We start from the raw sequence: 21,853 nt of genomic DNA, 5'->3' as shown, positions 1-21,853 counted from the left end.
GCAGGGGGCGAAATACTGTTCGTTCTCTGAGCAACTTTGATAGCCTGTTGAGTATTTTCTGAAATATAAAATTGACAAATATGATGTTAATAGTACTGCACAACTAGGATATTTTTACAGATAAAATTTGTAAACCTGATTAAGTAGTAACGATTTATAAAATTGTATTTGGGTATTTTAGTAGTATTTTATAGACAGTTCCATGTTGTTCACATTGTTTTCTAAAACGTTTTTACCCCAACCTTTAATACTGTAACGGATAAACCTGAAAATGTAGCAAACTTGGGTTTTTTTTATTTTACTTTGATAGGACATAATTTTATAATTGCTAATACCACGCAGCTCTACCCCCCGGGACTTCAATACAGCCTATGGATAAATCTGAGATTCTCTAACCGTGAGGGTCCAAGTTTGATACACGTTTTGAAGTGGGATTGTACAGTTTCCTTTTAGCACACCTTATTAAAATACGACTGAAGTAAGTACGTCCTCCTTACAAGGAGAGAAGCTTGATTCAATCCCAAACAAAGTATTTAATTATAAAAGATAAATGAGTTTCGACCTGTTGACAGAGGTATCCAAATATTACAAGATGCATTCAAATTTAAAGTGTTGGGATTTTTTTATCTGTTCTTATTTAGAGCATTAATAAATAATAATAATACATTCCCTCACACATGTCTCTCACATGTCATTTATCGAAAGATCCTTTAGTAAAGCTTGTCACTGAGAGTGCTGGAGAGTGCAATAAAAGTTACTTGTCTGTTCGCTGAATATCTCGAAAACGAACTAAGATATAATTTTGAAAGTTTGTAAGAAAAATATTTGTATGTAGTCAAGACCTAGTTTGATGGTGTTGCATGCCCCTGCACTTAATTTTGCTGCGCGTTATTGAAGCATGTTACTCCGGGACATATCTCGGGAACGAATAGAGCTATTGACCTGTAGACTTAATGGGACTTAATTTGTACATAGGCAAGATGATCTTAGATACTAATCCCTGCAAGGTTTTCCTTAATATGGAGGAGATGTTTTGAAGGGTATTAAGTCCACGGATTCAAACATGATAAAACGGGGGAAACATGGTTCATTTTGGTAGTGGTTAAGTTGGGTCAGTTTTTGGACAATGGGACGAACCGTATTCCACCAAGACGCCATTAAATAGACGCCTATTTCCTAGATACTTAGACCCACGACACTCGTCAATAACAACAGGAGGGAATATAGAAAATCATTATTTGTTAATTAGTAGACAGTTTTTTGTAAATTGAATTTTTAGAGGTCAAAGCTAATACAGTACTTTATAACTATCGATTAAGTCGTAAAGACGCTTAGCTAATTTTAAATGCAAATTTTCCAATAAAGGGGATTAGGATTTACATGAATTTATAAAAGAGCAGCACGAGGCTTGGCTGGTGGTCGGGGTCGGTTAAAGAAAATGAAAGACAGTTATAGATCAATGCTCGGTTGTGGGCAAATAAAATCAAAGGACGGATTAATATTAAATGGGTGGTTTGGTGGAGGGTTGTGGGAGGGGGTGGCTGGGCTGAATGGGAAGTTGGGCGACGTTGCCATAGCAGAGTTAACGTCAGTTTACACGAGAGCTTAATAAAGTATGATAGGTGAGTTATTGAGTTTCATATGATTTTTCCCTCACAGATTCTCAAAACCACAAATATGCAATTCCTGTATGTTTTCAAAATAAATACGAGGGAATGAAAAATATACTACAGTTACTTAATTTGAATTGCAAAATATTATAATTGTAGAATTTAAAAATTTCCATGATGGACACAAGACCCAATAACAGTGTTTATTTACAGTGATTACGTTAATGTTGTATGTATGATGCAATAAATCATTTTTATTGAACTCCATGTACTTTTATAAAATACAACTACATTCAAGAAACATTCTCTCATGAGATCAACACACAATATTGTATATAGTTTGTATATTTAGTTAGCGAAATAAGTATACAGCTATTGCAAGTTGATATCCTAAGTTGTCGTCTTTTGTGAGTAGACTGATCCTAATATATGAGCTTAGAGCCTAATTGCACGTTATAAGGAAACGACCTTATATGGTAATGTTTCCTAAGTAACAAATTGATTTCAGCTATTCACCTTTTTGTCAGGTCGAAATGGAAAGTTATCAAAAGAGTAAAAAATATAAACAATGGGTTTTTCTGATATTATATTTTTTTAAAGACATACACTGCCAGGCACGCAAATAATACTTGTATTACCATTGAATAATTAGGCAAAGAAACCAAAATAACCACTTTAAAGATCTGTATAGGGGTGTTTTGTTCAGTTAGGACAAGAAGCTGAGAAACTCCTAATCTGACCTAGTCCTAAAAATACCTGTGCTTGTTTCCAGCGTGTCAGGATATTCAGGATAGATAAGGCGGGGGTGGGAGCTGTTCCTGTGGAGATCCTATGAGGAGGAATAACTGACTATCTACTCGTACTAGTAAGTCTCAGGCGTGTCACCGTGCCAGCTCTGCTCCAGCCTCTCCTGTCAAAGTGGGCAGGAGACACCTCTCCCACATGTCCAGGCTAGCAATAGTCTAGCTCTAAATGGGCTCCACCCACTCCTATAGTCATCCTCCACAGCACAGCCTTTTACCCCAATATCTCGAAATTTGCTTTAGAGATGTGCTGATCCTGGACATCTATAGAGTTTCCCAGCTTTAAGTGAAACATCGGTTTTGCTGTACTAATTGTAGGTTCAACTCGGAGATATATACCTGACAGAAGTGACTCTTCTGGGGATCGTAACACATAGTCATTTTATGGTATATATGGTACAAAGTGAGATTTTAACTTACCCATATGTTTAGTTGACGTAATGTTAAAACCAGAGAACCATTCTTTTTTGTGATCTCAGTCAAGATTCTTTCTTCACTTCAGTTACATTAAGTTAAATCGTAAAACCATTTACAACTTACAAAATATGCATTTTAACCATTATTTGGATACTCTAACAAATTATTTTAAAGTACACTTTTTTACGAGCTTAAATATTTTAAATGTAAAGACGGTTAGTCACTATAGATCTGCACAGCTCCCAGAACTGAACTGTTTACAAGGAAGTATCGTCGGGACTGAAATATTGCAAGAGTTATTACAACTATTATATTAAAATTGAAAATATTGCCAGTTCGTTGTGATCAAAGGAGGCTGTCAGTGAACACTGTACAAGATTTTGTTATTGTGATGGTACTTTAACTGTAACTGTTTGAAGAGAAAGTGAAAATGTCCTCAAACTATATCAAGTGTAGTGGTCGGTTTGCAGAGGAAATAAAATAATGGTAAGATTTCATCCTCTGACGTAAAAAACTTAAAACATCTGTTCTGTTTGGGATACCCTTATGACGTCATTTTTGTACAAGTTGCTAAATGAATGACGAAGTAAGTAATATGATTTCCAGCAAGTGTTCAAGAGTAACAGAGTTTTTGTTCAAGGCCTGCAGATCCGAGTAAAATCTGCGAGAGTAAACAAAATAATGGTTTTCAGGAAGCCAAAGATACAGGTTTCCAGAATTTTGAAACTAATAAATTGGGGATATTCTTAGTTACGTTCTAGTACATTTATTTTCTTACATCTATTGTAAATAACGGCGAAACGTAGGAAAAGTAATTACCTATATAGATTTATATGTATAGATATAATTTGTATAATAAGTAATAATATTTCTTGGTTACATTTTTATTTTACTCTACTTGCGGACCCAGTTAGAAAGTAGCAAGTTAACAAATGAAAAAAGTGAGGCCCTATTTAGTCTATTTGGCAGTATATATACTTTACAAATATTTTGTTCTTTCTGAATAGCTATTTATGCCTTTCTTCATGAATTTCGACTTCCTTAAGAAATAATCCTACACCTTGTTATATTAAATATGTAAGGTATATTTTTTCGTACATGTACAATCGTAAAATCGTACAATCTAAATTGAAAGTTCTTCTTGGCTGAACGTAAACAAATTCTGTCACTGTCTCGGCTGTATCTATGTCTAGTCTATCTGTCGGCACAATATCTCGGCTGTATCTCTGTCTAGTCTATCTGTCGGCACAATATCTCGAAAACGAAATGACCTATAGACTTTAAATTGTGTATGAGGCTTCATGTCTATATAATCAACACTGAGATTGGTGATATTTTTTGTCACTCCAAGAGAGTAGTCTGAGAGTTAGCATTGGCCTCAGAGAAAACCACGACGGTATCGATAAAATAGTAGAATACATATATTTTATACAAACCGGGCACAAGTATATAAGATTTTTATATTTAATCATAGATTAAAGAGTGGAAAGTCAATTTTAGAAATCGGTGATTCTACTTTAAAGCACTCTTGCCTCAGAGTAATAAGGTATATACCTTATTACTCTGTGCTCTTGCTTTGTTGCACCATATCTAGACCACGGAAACTCTTATTAATGTTATGAAACCTATCTTAATGAAGAAAAATAAGAATGTATCATGTGGCCAGATATTTCGAGAAGGATATCATCTCGGACATTAAACTTCATTGTGAAACTTCATTTCTACAAAGACAAGAATGAATTCTTTGGTGGTGCTTCCAACCGTGGAATCTGGCTGAGCCTCTTTTTCACTGGAGGAATGAATGTTTATCTGTATGATAGAATGTCTGTCTCGGACATCTAGACAGTGGCACGAGCTATAGATTTGAAATGTTCAAGGAACCTCAGTGCAGCCTGTTACGTGACATTAAGATGTGGTGTAGTCCTGTTTAGTTTAATTACTACCAAAAAATAATTCTTTCGTCTAAAGCAATATTGCCTTCGAATTTAAATGCATACGTGATGATAATGTGATACCTTTGACCGCCAACAAGCAACAGTTTTGGTAGGAAATCCATACATGCATTGTATGTAATAGTTTGCTCCAGCACAATATTGGGAACCATTATTGTTGTAGAAAGGCATCTAGGCTATGGCAATGAGTATCTGTGTGGGTAGATCTCACCAATTGGAAGTCAGTGGCTGTCCTTCCTCATTTCTTTAAGTTATAAAGATCACAAGCAGTGCAGAGCATAATTTTCCACAGCAGTAAAGTTGTGCAAATATTGGGAGATATACAATCCCTGCTGTTATTGCAGCTGTAAAAGAAACCAGTCTAGTCACTCGGTTATTTTAATATATTTTTCTCGTGCTAATTCTGTGATTGTAATAAACGTGATTTATTTACAATTTTCATCATCATCTACACCTAGCTAAATAAAAGAAGTTAGTGGCGATAATCCTAAAATATTTTTTTAAGATTGAAAGAGAGGATGAAATAAAAAAGTGTTGTTCAGCGACGGGACTGCAAAGTCTAACCTACAAGAACGCGGTAAATGTGGTTAAAAAATCTCAAAGTAAAAAAAATAACTTAGTAGAGGTAAGAATTATAAGGAAATAGATTTTTAAATCTTACACAAATAATGTAAATTAAATAACTTGCTCAAAAGTCTAATTATATCTTAAAAAAAGGCTTTAAGTGAGGGGTTTGATTTAATTGTTTATTCAAAATCAAATGCTCAGATTTGAGAAAAAGAATATTGTACTTGATTACAAATTGAGTAAATAAAAGCACAATAGTCCGACTTAATAGTATAATCATATTATATAGAGTTTCACTTCTAGTATTGTCACTTTTAGTATTGTTATTACATTTGTATGGATAAGCTAACGCTGTAAAAAGTCACTATCCTGTTAACTGCATTTGTCGAAATTGATTGGGTTGTTTCATCTGTGAAGATAAATAAGTATTACGAAAAAAACTTCAATCTAGTAGCCAAATCCTTTCGGGAATTAATGTGTGGATATGGAAACGAACAAATAAACAAATGCTTACTTTTCTTACCATCCAGTGGGAGTTGGAAATTAAACAAGTAAAAATATTAAATTGACCTCAATTGCACATGTTTCTGCTTCTCTGTCTGCTTGAGATAAATCATTATATTTGTGTTAGGGTATAAACAATGTAAGATTTACTCTATGTATATACAAGATTGAATTAAATTAAACTCGTGTTTCTGTAAACATAACTACATCACTATTACAATAAAAACGACTGAAATTCCACTAAATTAATTCCTTATGCAATTAAAATATTTAATTATATAAGTATAGAGCTCCTGTTTGGTGTTTAATAAAACTGTAATTCACCGTTATTTGAATGACTTTTACTAGTGCCACCTTACTAGTTGTACAATTTTGAGACAACGAGAAATGGCAAGAGTTCTATATTCTCCAAAAAACCAGCATTAAGGTCTACTGAATTAAGTAGTTCTACTTGCCTTAAGTTAAATTTTAAGAAGGGATAATTCAAAGAAAAAAATTATAAAACCTGGCCACTAAATAGCTTATGGAAGAAAATATTTGTTGGAATATTTTAATTTTAACCCCGTGTCGAGTAAAGCTTCGCTGGAGTTGCTGTGGAAAATTGTAATATTTTAGCTCAGTACATTGTTGAGGTATCACTCTGAGTTATAGGCTTTGCTGGTGCTCAGCCAAATCCCATAGAGAGACATGCCACATAATCGAACTCTGTGTTATCTCTATAGAATAAACTGATACAGCTGACTACAGACTGGCCGACATTGTAAAACGAGTTACTAACCAATCCACAAAACATCACGAGTAAAATGTCACATGAGTGTATTCAACTCTGTTTACAAATCTGCTTATTCTATGATCATCTCGTTGCTATTGTTATACATCAGATCAAAGTAAATATGTTCGCTAACAATCAGCCAATTCCAGTCTACTGATATCCACTACTATCGAAATCGATGTTCCTTATATGGATATAAAGCCTCAAGCAACATATGAAGTCTATAGGCCAGTTCGTTCTCGATATATAGTGTGGACAGACAGACAGACAGGCATACAGAAATGAATTTGTGTCTAGTATTTCGATGGATAACTCAATAATTTTAATAACAAATACATAAATAATACTTCTTCAGTTTTTAAATAAATAGTTGCAGTTATTCCATATCAGCAAATTTAGACCCCTGATCCGATATGTAGAGTATTTCCGGTTGTTAGGTCAGTAACAATCAGCTGATGTGTTCGGACAGTGTCGGGTAGTGTCGGGAATCCTCGTGTCGCCCCGGACTGACGCTGTTTCCCTGCACACCGGACTGACACTCCTCACGACCAGAACCTTGTGTCTTGACGCGCACCTGCTCGCTATACCCACCCCCTCTCGTCTTCTCTCCTTGTCTATTTGTGGTTACCTATAGTGTTCTTTTATACTCTTCCGCTTTTTGTAAGTATCTGGTGCCTGTCACCTGTTTCAGATCTGTCTTTTTCTTTTCAGCTGTAATTTTCCTTCACACACTTTTAGTTTTGGTTCCATACTCAATTGAACAGAAAAACACATATTTTACAACTTTTAACTAAATAGACATATTAAAAATTACTTTCAAAATGCATAAACCATCTCATCAATCATACGAATCAGTAAAAACTAATATAAAAGCAAATAGCAGAAACAACTACTATTGTTATGTATAATTAATTGATAAGACACTACACTAACTAATACTGTATTATTAGCATTTACTCCAATAATTAAAAGTTGGTTTTCTAAGATGTAATTCTAATACAATTAGATCGATATTAGCCTATAAAAAATGTGACAACGCGGAAACATCTACGAAAACGACTGTAATTAATCGCAGTATCAGTTACGAATTCATTAACAAAAATGTACCTACTTATAAATATAATATTTCATATTAAATACAATAAAACTTTTTTAACTAGAATAATACTTCCTTAATGACTCTAAAAATTACAAAAAATTAATAATAAATATTTATATTATTTGCTCAGTTCAACTACTTATTACAGCTTGCGCGCACTATTTAAATTTGGATAATTTCCAAAATGTTTAACATTTATAAAAATTATTTCAAATTTAAATGATTATAGAGGATTGGACTTAAAATCATCATTCTTATGACAGAACCATCGCGAGAACATTGTAATCCGGCTACCAACTGAACATTTCTCAGTAAACTCAAATTGTAGTTAGTAAATTATTTTCGTCAGCAGAAAACAGATTTAACTCGTAACATTTTTTAGTATTTCGGATTACTTTAGAGCTTAGGGAATGATAAAAGTTGGATTTATTTGTATGGTTTAATTACGTCTATATGAAACTCGACCTTCCGACATTTCAAGATACAAATTTACGCGCCAGTTCAGGAATTTTAGTTCAGGAATCGGTTCCAAACTGCAATCTTAGAATTTCAATAAAATAAGTGTACTTCCTCATTACTCTAAAGATATTATTGAGGTTTATTTAAAAAAAGTTATTTTTAATATCTTCTTCCTATAATATAAAGATTTTATTTTATAACGTTGTTAGAAGGTGTCTGTTTTGAAATATTACTTTTATAAATGGAATAAAATCACCAACATGCCCAATATAAAACTGTTAATTTTGTCTAATCACAATTGTTTGAAACCTCACTTTCTTTACAGAACAAGATTGTATAAATGTGTGGACATAAATACAATGAAAATATTAATGCTTTGAACAGCTTCGAAACCTGTTGGTAAGGAAATATTGGATTTGGTTGTAGGTTAATTTGTGTTCTTGAAAAGGTACTAAATTATCAAGTTAGGTAGGACATTGTTACATTGTTTTGAAAATTATGACTTTTGGACGTGATTTAAATAAAATTTCAATGATACTAGATCCTTATAGTGGAGTACTTACCTTCATTTGTAGTAAGATTGCAAAGGAAACATGGTTTCCGGACATTTGCTATCGTCTAGTGTTACAAAAAATAAGTAACACGTGTCATGGATGGCAAATGTCCGGATAAGATCAAAAATAATTTCTTAGGGATTTATTTTTCTAACTAGAATTTGAATTTATCCAAACTAGTAGAACTCAGCTCTTTCATAGCGACCAAAATAAAGCCTTAATTGAATACTGTGTGGTATAGAGTTTACAGATTATTGATTGGATTTCACATTGAAAAGTAATATACCCTTTTAAATTTTGGGGTTTGAAAGGTTTTTTCAAAATGATTATCACTCTAGTAAGAGCATAGATTTGTATTCGGGAAGAGGGGCGATTGAAAATGTTCATTACCATGCCGTAATCGAAAAAAAATCTAAATCAAATCAAAATCAAATTTATTTCAAAATTTGCAAACAAGCATAGTACACATAGTGTGCATGAAATTAGTCCCACATGGGCCATAGAGGCTTGTGCGTGGTGACGAGTCTGTTTCTAGTTGCTGTGCACAGCGGTATTTCATTAATAATAATAAACTATAATATATATATATATATATATATATATATATATACATATATATTAATAATTATTATATATAAAATCTAAAATAATCTGTGTAATTTGTAGGCCACAGACAACATTTCAAAATTTCAATATAAAGTAAGACACAATCTGGTTTCATACATTTTGATCAATAGTTTGAAGAATTAAACAACAGTTCTAGTACAATTTGGAACTTTTACTCTACACACCCCACCTCACGCAGCGATTACACATTCAGCAAATATCAGTTGTCCCTCTATGTTTTCTTCAATTTTGATAGAACTTTGAAATGTATTGCCTGCTCTAAATAATAGCACTAGTTTATCTCTGAAGCAGAGGTTTTCATCTAATCTTCACAGGAAGACGCAGAGAAAGGGCGTTGCAATTCTGCTTTAATAGTTCTAATTAAATTCCAGTTTCCTCAAGATCTATTTAATTAAAAACTAAACTTGATTAAAATTTAAATAGTTTGTTGTATTTTATTTTGTAAGAAATTCAGGACATATTTTTCACTCGTGGAAGAAAAGGTATATTTTGTGTAACTAAGGATTTGTATAAAATATTAGTTTTTACTATCATTGCGAATATATAATATATTAAGTTGAATTTAATTAACCACAACAACATGTTAGTAAGCAGTTTGCGAAGTTTAAATACGTTTATTTCAATTTAAGCTTCATTAAGAACCTAGCTAAACTGTCTTACATAAACATTGCATTCATACTGTAATTACATATTTATTATATTCATGTTTCCAGTGAGATTAATCAAAGTTTGCTCAAATATAACAAGGCATTAGTTTAAATTTTAAACGCCTAACAATTCCAGTCTTTAATAAGAACTAATTCAAGGTTAGAGAATCATAAGTTATTATTCTGCTTCGTTTTATATCAAATCTATTCGAACGCATCACATTCGGTACTAGAAACAAACCCTATTAAGCAAACTATATATAAGTATTGTACGGAGCTAGAACTTTATGCATCTCCAAAAACTATACAAACTAATCTCAGTTTAGTAACACACATCAACTATTTATATGTAACTTAATACATTTTAACGCATTTATGTGTCGGTATATGTATAACAACTAATAAGTATTGTATGGAGCTAGAACTTTATGCATCTCCAAAAACTATACAAACTAATCTCAGTTTAGTAACACACATCAACTATTTATATGTAACTTAATACATTTTAACGCATTTATGTGTCGGTATATGTATAACAACTAATAAGTATTGTATGGAGTTGGAACTTTATGCATCTCCAAAAACTATACAAACTAATCTCAGTTTAGTAACACACATCAACTATTTAAATGTAACTTAATACATTTTAACGCATTTATGTGTCGGTATATGTATAACAACTAATAAGTATTGTATGGAGTTGGAACTTTATGCATCTCCAAAAACTATACAAACTAATCTCAGTTTAGTAACACACATCAACTATTTAAATGTAACTTAATACATTTTAACGCATTTATGTGTCGGTATATGTATAACAACTAATAAGTATTGTATGGAGCTAGAACTTTATGCATCTCCAAAAACTATACAAACTAATCTCAGTTTAGTAACACACATCAACTATTTAAATGTAACTTAATACATTTTAACGCATTTATGTGTCGGTATACGTATAACAACTAATAAGTATTGTATGGAGCTAGAACTTTATGCATCTCCAAAAACTATACAAACTAATCTCAGTTTAGTAACACACATCAACTATTTAAATGTAACTTAATACATTTTAACGCATTTATGTGTCGGTATACGTATAACAACTAATAAGTATTGTATGGAGCTAGAACTTTATGCATCTCCAAAAACTATACAAACTAATCTCAGTTTAGTAACACACATCAACTATTTAAATGTAACTTAATACATTTTAACGCATTTATGTGTCGGTATATGTATAACAACTAATAAGTATTGTATGGAGTTGGAACTTTATGCATCTCCAAAAACTATACAAACTAATCTCAGTTTAGTAACACACATCAACTATTTAAATGTAACTTAATACATTTTAACGCATTTATGTGTCGGTATATGTATAACAACTAATAAGTATTGTATGGAGTTGGAACTTTATGCATCTCCAAAAATTATACAAACTAATCTCAGTTTAGTAACACACATCAACTATTTAAATGTAACTTAATACATTTTAACGCATTTATGTGTCGGTATATGTATAACAACTAATAAGTACTGTATGGAGTTGGAACTTTATGCATCTCCAAAAACTATACAAACTAATCTCAGTTTAGTAACACACATCAACTATTTAAATGTAACTTAATACATTTTAACGCATTTATGTGTCGGTATACGTATAACAACTAATAAGTATTGTATGGAGCTAGAACTTTATGCATCTCCAAAAACTATACAAACTAATCTCAGTTTAGTAACACACATCAACTATTTAAATGTAACTTAATACATTTTAACGCATTTATGTGTCGGTATATGTATAACAACTAATAAGTATTGTATGGAGCTAGAACTTTATGCATCTCCAAAAACTATACAAACTAATCTCAGTTTAGTAACACACATCAACTATTTAAATGTAACTTAATACATTTTAACGCATTTATGTGTCGGTATACGTATAACAACTAATAAGTATTGTATGGAGCTAGAACTTTATGCATCTCCAAAAACTATACAAACTAATCTCAGTTTAGTAACACACATCAACTATTTAAATGTAACTTAATACATTTTAACGCATTTATGTGTCGGTATACGTATAACAACTAATAAGTATTGTATGGAGCTAGAACTTTATGCATCTCCAAAAACTATACAAACTAATCTCAGTTTAGTAACACACATCAACTATTTAAATGTAACTTAATACATTTTAACGCATTTAGTAAAAACTATACAAACTAATCTCAGTTTAGTAACACACATCAACTATTTAAATGTAACTTAATACATTTTAACGCATTTATGTGTCGGTATATGTATAACAACTAATAAGTATTGTATGGAGCTAGAACTTTATGCATCTCCAAAAACTATACAAACTAATCTCAGTTTAGTAACACACATCAACTATTTAAATGTAACTTAATACATTTTAACGCATTTATGTGTCGGTATATGTATAACAACTAATAAGTATTGTATGGAGTTGGAACTTTATGCATCTCCAAAAACTATACAAACTAATCTCAGTTTAGTAACACACATCAACTAATGTAACTTAATACATTTTAACGCATTTATGTGTCGGTATATGTATAACAACTAATAAGTATTGTATGGAGTTGGAACTTTATGCATCTCCAAAAACTATACAAACTAATCTCAGTTTAGTAACACACATCAACTATTTAAATGTAACTTAATACATTTTAACGCATTTATGTGTCGGTATATGTATAACAACTAATAAGTATTGTATGGAGCTAGAACTTTATGCATCTCCAAAAACTATACAAACTAATCTCAGTTTAGTAACACACATCAACTATTTAAATGTAACTTAATACATTTTAACGCATTTATGTGTCGGTATACGTATAACAACTAATAAGTATTGTATGGAGCTAGAACTTTATGCATCTCCAAAAACTATACAAACTAATCTCAGTTTAGTAACACACATCAACTATTTAAATGTAACTTAATACATTTTAACGCATTTATGTGTCGGTATACGTATAACAACTAATAAGTATTGTATGGAGCTAGAATTTTATGCATCTCCAAAAACTATACAAACTAATCTCAGTTTAGTAACACACATCAACTATTTAAATGTAACTTAATACATTTTAACGCATTTATGTGTCGGTATATGTATAACAACTAATAAGTATTGTATGGAGTTGGAACTTTATGCATCTCCAAAAACTATACAAACTAATCTCAGTTTAGTAACACACATCAACTATTTAAATGTAACTTAATACATTTTAACGCATTTATGTGTCGGTATATGTATAACAACTAATAAGTATTGTATGGAGTTGGAACTTTATGCATCTCCAAAAACTATACAAACTAATCTCAGTTTAGTAACACACATCAACTAATGTAACTTAATACATTTTAACGCATTTATGTGTCGGTATACGTATAACAACTAATCAGATAAATATAGAAAACAATCAGGTTTTATGTTATGCTCCTCTTTATATGTAGTAGATATTAAAAGAAAAATAACACGCACATAAGAGAAACGCACATCTACTCAAAAGCGACATTATACTTATAATGGTGACAGTTCACATTAAAAGTTAGTTCTTGAACAACTTTTTTGGAATTTATTAAACAGATTTATGAAACAATTCTACTAAGACCTACGACAAGAATATTTAATGTTAAAAATAAAAATTTATATTTTATATTTTTACTCGTATAAAGGTCTATTTGTCAATAAATTTCATTACTTTACTTTAAACATTTCTTTCCGGTGAATTTGATAGATCAGGAGTGCTACCACTAAACTATTTCAACGAAATATAGGAGTTAATTTATAATAAATAGAGTTGCTCTACAACATTAGCTTTATAAAAACTTAACCGGGTAGCATTTAAGAATTTGTTTCCTTGGATTTCTTTCATTACAATATTATTGTGACTAAATGTCCTAAATCTTTAACGAGTTATGCATTTTGGTATGTATACTCTAAAATTTCCCTAGAATTCATCTATCAAGCAAAATACTTTGTGATCTAAATATAATTTTGGAATATTCATTTTTCATATCATATCATTAAATTTTTGGTAGTGTAACTTATAATTAATTCAACTTAAGTTTCCCGCGGGTTCTGCAGTATTTTTTAAAGCTTTCATTTCAATACATTACAGTGATATTATATTTGATGTTCTAAGCACTTCCGACTAGCAGGAAATGAACAGGCAAATGGTCAGTTTAATTGTCTCCTAACTACAAACCTATTGGCAGTTGTACTAAATAAATTTATAAACATGGTTTCAGATTAAAACATTATTCTGCTGCATTTAGATAAACCTGCAGTCACAGTATTTTTATAGTAGTTGAAATTTAAGTCCAATGTGAAAACGGGCTTAAATTTGATCTTAGTCGTCTGAAGCACAAAAATATTTCAAATTATTTGAAGTCCTCCCGACAATTTGACATCCGTACTTACTAAATTGACGTAACCGTACACAGAAAGTCGGATAAATATAGTTCTATCGTTTTCCAGTGTTACTACTAATTGGTAAATAAAATAGATACAATTCATTGTCAGCATTTAAACGCAAAAGGTGTTTTGTTGGTGTTGACAGTATCATGACATTGTGTACGAGTCATGATTTACAAACCATTCTTTGTCCATTTACTACCGAGATTTGTGGCTCTAAGACGAGTAACTTAGTTTAGGATAATCCATACATTTATTGGTCAGTACTATAAAACTATTTTTTTTTAAATTGGATGCACTTTATTATTTTTTATGGTAGGAGGAACAATTATACGGATTTCTTTAGAACGGAGAAGGTCAAATCTAGTTTGACCCGTTCATCTATTTATTCCATGATTCAAGTAGAAAATATTTTAAATCAAGATTAACGGAAGATATTTTGATCACTGGTGATAGTTAACATTTTCTACATCACAGGTTTTACAATTAGATCAGAGGAAAACTGGTTTTGAGATATAGGCCTACCAATTGTAGAAACAACGAACAATTGTACAAATCAGAGTTCCTCAGAGGAGGGTTTTACCTAACTTGCGTATTTCTGGTGAAATGCGAAATGGTGGAAATAAACAATAAAGCCCAGATTGCAGGGCGAGACGGATCATGGCATATAAATGAATATTGCTATCCTCGCCCCTTTCCACTCCCTACACCCACCACACGGAGCTGGTTTTCCACGCCGAGTCCCACGACCGTTCTAACTCTTTACATGGCGATAGCTTGTTTTTACATGTTATACTCCAATGATATATCTCCACATCCCGTGGTAAACAAATATATCCCCTACACCCACCACACGGAGCTGGTTTTCCACGCCGAGTCCCACGACCGTTCTAACTCTTTAAATGGCGATAGCTTGTTTTTACATGAAATACTCCAATGATATATCTCCACATCCCGTGGTAAACAAATATATCCCCTACACCCACCACACGGAGCTGGTTTTCCACGCCGAGTCCCACGACCGTTCTAACTCTTTACATGGCGATAGCTTGTTTTTACATGTTATACTCCAATGATATACCTCCACATCCCGTGGTAAACAAATATATCCTCTACACCCACCACACGGAGCTGGTTTTCCACGCCGAGTCCCACGACCGTTCTAACTCTTTACATGGCGATGGCTTGTTTTTACGTGTTATATTCCAATGATATATCTCCACATCCCGTGGTAAACAAATCCCCTACACCCACCACACGGAGCTGGTTTTTCACGCCGAGTCCCACGACCGTTCTAACTCTTTACATAGCGATGGCTTGTTTTTACGTGTTATATTCCAATGATATATCTCCACATCCCGTGGTAAGCAAATGTATATCATACATCCATCCCTCTGCCCTGGATCTCTACACTGAGTCCCACTACCGTTACAACTCATAAAATGGCGATAGATTGGTCTGAGATGTTATCACACTTGTTATCGAAACTGTAACAAATAATTTATTTAAAGACTTAATTCAGATTTTAATAGTGATTCTTTACACAGAGCTGTCTTTTTTTCAGAAATTTACACTACTATGTTGTGTTGGGACAGTACATAAGTTCTTTTGTATGTTATATTTTATTGATTGAGTTTTTATAAATAAAGTTTTGTTCTATTTATTTATTGTAGTGAACACACAAAATCTCTTATTGTAAACCAATCTTTAAACAGAGTACGAATGGTTCCAAATAGGAAATATCGAAATAAACAGTGAATACTGAGAAATCTCATTGACGAATAATATATAAACTCAGCATGCCAAATATTTTTTATTGGTTGAGCCTTAGCGAATCCTATCACTCGTGGGGATAGAATAACTGTATTTATGTCTGCCTGTGTGTCCACACCATACCTCAAACACGAACTAACATATAGACTTCAAACTACACCTGATGTACTAGACAAAATATAATTATATGATGGTGTATGACAGTCCATGGGGTTTGGCTGAGCGTTAGCAAACGTTTTTTATGTTGGACTTATGGGTAATCCATGATGGTAACGAGAAAAGCACAGAACAAATGACTTTGTATAATAACTAAGAACAACTATGTGACATTTTTACATCTGACACAGTAACACGTGTAGCTTAGTAAAGGAAGCCTTGAATTTTTGTTTGCAACCTCAGCGAAGTCAGTTCCGCGACACGTGGAGCAGCCCAACCCTACCTCTTGATAGGATATTAATTTATGTGCATTCATATGCCTGTAAATGTTAAATTGTTACACGACTACTAAAAAAGTGCCATCGAAACATCCTCTTGACTACAATCATAGTTTGAATGCTACTCTAAAAGAATTATAAAGCAAAGGAGTTGTCTCATAAATTCACTAACTATAATGTCTCTAGATGAGATTTGCAAGAAACTAATTCTATTCATCTCCCAAACAGAAAGACAATAACACGCACGAGGTATGTGATGAGACGCTCCGTCAGAAATCTTGTGTTTAGAGACGATGCTGAGCGGGCGCGGAGATGGCAAACATGATACTGCTGTGTTATGTGATGAGACGCTCCGTCAGAAATCTTGTGTTTAGAGACGATGCTGAGCGGGCGCGGAGATGGCAAACATGATACTGCTGTGTTTTGTGATGAGACGCTCCGTCAGAAATCTTGTGTTTAGAGACGATGCTGAGCGGGCGCGGAGATGGCAAACATGATACTGCTGTGTTATGTGATGAGACGCTCCGTCAGAAATCTTGTGTTTAGAGACGATGCTGAGCGGGCGCGGAGATGGCAAACATGATACCGCTGTGTTATGTGATGAGACGCTCCGTCAGAAATCTTGTGTTTAGAGACGATGCTGAGCGGGCGCGGAGATGGCAAACATGATACTGCTGTGTTTTGTGATGAGACGCTCCGTCAGAAATCTTGTGTTTAGAGACGATGCTGAGCGGGCGCGGAGATGGCAAACATGATACTGCTGTGTTATGTGATGAGACGCTCCGTCAGAAATCTTGTGTTTAGAGACGATGCTGAGCGGGCGCGGAGATGGCAAACATGATACTGCTGTGTTATGTGATGAGACGCTCCGTCAGAAATCTTGTGTTTAGAGACGATGCTGAGCGGGCGCGGAGATGGCAAACATGATACCGCTGTGTTATGCGGGTTGCGTTATCGTTGCGTGGTACGCTCGGGATTTTATCTTAAGAATGTATCACACTTAAATTGTATCTTATTTTCAATACAATGACGCTAAATCTGCTAGTACAGTTTCACAATTCTTCTTTTTTGTAAACATCTAATTAATTCAATATTTGGTTGTTAGCATATATTTGCTATACATTACTCGAATTGCAATAAAATCAAATTTCCAGTTTCATACAATCATTTGGAATCTTTAATTTTACATAATTTTTTACGTTCATATCATTGTTTGTCTACTGCTTTTCCTTTTCGAAAAAGGTTCATAATTTCCCCATTGTTAGGATTATCAAAATTCAATGTAACCGTATTACTAATGCAGTTTTAGTTAGATCGTTATGCTCATATACAGCCAGAAATGTACTTACAATAGATTTGGGAACTTAATAGGATACTATATGAGTTTACATATAAAATCAATTAAATATGTTCGAATACTAAAAAAATTGACATTAATTCTTAAAACACATTTTTTTATATATTGTTCTGATTGTTCTTTCGAATTAGAATAGCGTTAAAATAAAATGGATGAAAATGTCATACAGTTTAAAAATATGTTACATTTTATACCCACAATCTTTTCCAGAAGAAGGAAGCCCAAACAGCAAATTGAGAGACTGTTTAGTACATGTCTGTGTAGTTTGTTTTGTTTAAAAGAAAGGAAACACCAATCGTCTTCTAAACCTTATTCTGCCCATCCTCATGGGCCTCTGTCCTGTGTGAGGGTCTTATCACAGAGAATAAGGGGACAGACGGTACAGTACAAGGTCGATAGTACTGATAAAAAGGGCTACGGTCAAAGACAAATAAATGTTGGATAAGGCAACACTTATACAATGAAGATTAACCGATTTTATAAAAATCTGAAACAAGACTTTATTTATAGAATTCATGGCTAATGTCATATGTAATCTATTCTTATGCAGTAAACTCCTTTAAAAAAGCTTCACTGGCTTCTGGTTGTTTTATAAAACAACAGACCTTGCTGCTATTTATAAAATAATACTGCATTGGCTGAAGCACATAAAACATCAATAATAATTTAACATAGCAGAGTGATGTTTAATACGGGAGGTTTTAGAAAAAATACGTTGTTGTATGTGTATTTCATTATCTTTTTAGTTATTAGTCGCACTGAGTATTAAGTAAAAAAATATGAATCGGTACATTTTCTTCGCAAAAGTAATTACTACAAAGTTTACTAAAAAAAAGTAAAACAATGTCATATTTCAACAACGACTCATTAGTGTTGAGTACGGTTTCGTTTTGCCAGCGGGAACTCTGATTACATTTACAATGCACTGTGTTATTCTTCCTTTGTGTTGTAAAAGTGCATTAGGACAAAATAGGTAAAATGGCGGGTTATCTGGAGCTGTTTCCTCCCCTCCCACCCACCGCTCCCAAGTAATCAGTGAAGTAGATTGTTGTATCAATTATAGATGCTCACAGACTATGGAACTCACGCTAGGCTGCGTGAGAACATTGCAAATTACCACTATTTCTTCCCAACAATGTCTCTGATACCCTGATACTCATATATTAACACATTACTTCGAATTGGAACCTCAATTCTCATTTGTGTCAATCGATATTTTAAGATTGTTGTGTCAATTATTTTGAATTCCCACAAGGTAAAGAACTCAAATTAGGCCAGGTGTATTACTTGTATTCCATTAATACTGCTTTTCCAAAATTTCTCTGGTATCCTGAAACTCATATTTTAACACATTTTATTTGAATTGATGTGTCCCATTTGTCTGTACAATATCTTACGACTATTGTATGGAATGATCGATGGTCACAGACTACGAAACAGTCCGGGTGCGTTTATTGCTAATTACTAATATTCCTTCTCCACTATATTTCTCGTATCCTGATACTCATATATTAACACACATACTTTCGATTGATATATTATATGTGTCAATACGATATTTTACTATTTTTGTTTGAATTATTTATGCTCACATACTACGGAACTCATACTAGGCCACTTGCGAACATAACAAACTACCTTTATTCCTTCTCCACAAGGTTTTTTTATACTTAATACATTTTATAATTAATACACCTACTCCGTATAGTTTTCTCTCTGAAATATAAAATTTTGATTAATATAATACATGTATCACTAGGATATTTTACGATAGTTTGAATTATGTACGTTTATAGTTTACGGAACCCATGCTAGGCTGCGTGACAACATTGCAAATTACCACTATTCCTTCTATTATATTCTATTCCTTCTTCTATTATACATGTTCACAAATTACCGAACTCATCCATGCCACGTATGAACATAGTAAACCCCTGGTATTCCTTCTCCAAATTGTCTCTGATACCCTGATACTCATGCATTACCACGGCTACTCCGGATTGTAATCTATTATGTGCAAATACGGTATTTTGCGATTGTTTTATGAATTATTATACATATTCACAAACCATAGAACTCATACAAGGCCACGTGTGAACATAGAATCTCCCACTATTCCTTCTCCAAAATGTCTCTGATACCTTGATACTCATACATCACTACACCTACTTAGGTTATTGAATTATTAAACATGCACACAGACTACGGAACTCATGCTAGGCCATGTTTGAACATAGCTAACTCCCACTATTCCTTCTCCACAATGTTTCTGACACCCTAATACACATTCATTACTACACCTACTTATGTGATTTAATTATTATACATGCACACAGAATACGGAACTCCTGCTAGGCCACGTGTGAACATAGCAAACTACCTTTATTCCTTCTCCACAATGTTTCTGATACCCTAATACTCATATTTCACTACAACTACTTATGTGATTGAATTATTATACATGCACACAGAATACGGAACTCCTGCTAGGCCACGTGTGAACATAACACATTGCCAATATTCCTGTTCCACAATATCTTTGATATCCCACTCAATATATTAACACACCTATTTTGGACTTATTTCTTAGATGTCTTAATTATTACGTTTGTTATTAATAATTACGAGTGTTGATTCTAAGTCTGTATAAAAAGTATAATGTCGAAAAACCCATAGTTTAGTTTTTTTTAACAATTGTTATAACATTCCATGTTGATCTCTACAAAAATTGGTGCGTGTGATGATCAGTTTTTCCTCAGTGAAACATTTGTATTGATTTCTCTAAGAACCAGGACGTGTGCTCGTAGAGAACAAATTAGCACTCGGCTCCTCAATTATTTAAATAGTTTGGTTAAAATATGATCTATTTTCATTTTATACATTGAGTTTATCAATTTTCTTCAATTGTTGTTGTAGGTATGACACAAGGTCTTAGAAACATTTAAAATAATTTTATATTGATAATTGATTATTATTTAAAATTGTAGTATTATGTCACAATCATCCTTCGAACTTTTATTCTATACAGAATTATTCCGCCAGTTTGTTTTTATTTTATTTTATTTCCTTCCAGGTCTCATACATTTATCCCGTAATATACCACCCCATTAAAGTTTACCAAGCTACCGTAATCGCGTGGGTTATGGATATCATTACGTAATAGTAGATAAACTGTTATAACACTGTTCAAATTATATAATATAATAGAGTTATATTACAATTAAACTGGAAATTTTAAAACAAGATATCTGTAGAAGTATTAGTTATTTATTTTTAAGTACTATTTTCAATAACCAATAGACGCCACTTACATATAAAATATTTGTGATTGATTAAATGTTTTGCGTTAGGTACTTATCTTGTTTGATTATGAACTTTCAGTTTTAGAAATTGTAATAAAATTTATTCGTATTGTTACAATCGCATCGGTAATTTTAAAGGGCAAATTGTACTGGTATGTAGCTTTTTTAGGGGAATTAACATAACATAACGTATTTATAATTTAATCTAGTCACATCACAATTTCATATATTATTAAATGTTTTATATGTATATCAAAACGTACTTCATAATTTTATGTCTTAAAATGCAAATATTTAAATATGCAAATTATGAATATGATATGGAGAACTATATTAACGGTAAAAGGTCATATACTTATTAAGTACTTTAATGCGTTAAATAATTATCAATAATTGGTTCAGTAATTAACTAGAACAGTTTTCTGGGACCACTGAAAAAGAGGGGTTCTTATGGCAAGGTCGTCCGTAACCAATCGTACTGAAGACGTTTCAATTCGCGATAAGGGTTGATAAAATGTCTGGG

The 21,853-nt window shown here is 32.7% G+C and overlaps 1 protein-coding gene across 3 annotated transcripts in view; it reads left to right on the top strand.

The window, feature by feature from the left end:
- The window catches only part of LOC124366479 (neo-calmodulin-like), a 479,044-nt gene that overhangs the window by 251,221 nt on the left and 205,970 nt on the right, over nucleotides 1-21,853 (top strand). Inside the window, exon 1 of one of the 3 annotated variants that reach the window (XM_046823062.1) lies at nucleotides 7,145-7,285. The exons of 1 other annotated variant lie outside the window; for it this stretch is intronic. The gene's annotated coding sequence lies outside the window, so the exon portion shown is untranslated. Of the gene's footprint in view, nucleotides 1-7,144; nucleotides 7,286-21,853 lie in introns of those variants that run through there. One more of the 3 variants, XM_046823063.1, reaches the window with a different exon arrangement.

The sequence above is a fragment of the Homalodisca vitripennis genome, chromosome 7, assembly GCF_021130785.1.
Source record: "Homalodisca vitripennis isolate AUS2020 chromosome 7, UT_GWSS_2.1, whole genome shotgun sequence".
Taxonomy (NCBI): domain Eukaryota; kingdom Metazoa; phylum Arthropoda; class Insecta; order Hemiptera; family Cicadellidae; genus Homalodisca; species Homalodisca vitripennis.
The sequence above is the reverse complement of the archived record's forward strand: the minus strand, read 5'-3'. Positions and strand labels throughout refer to the sequence as shown.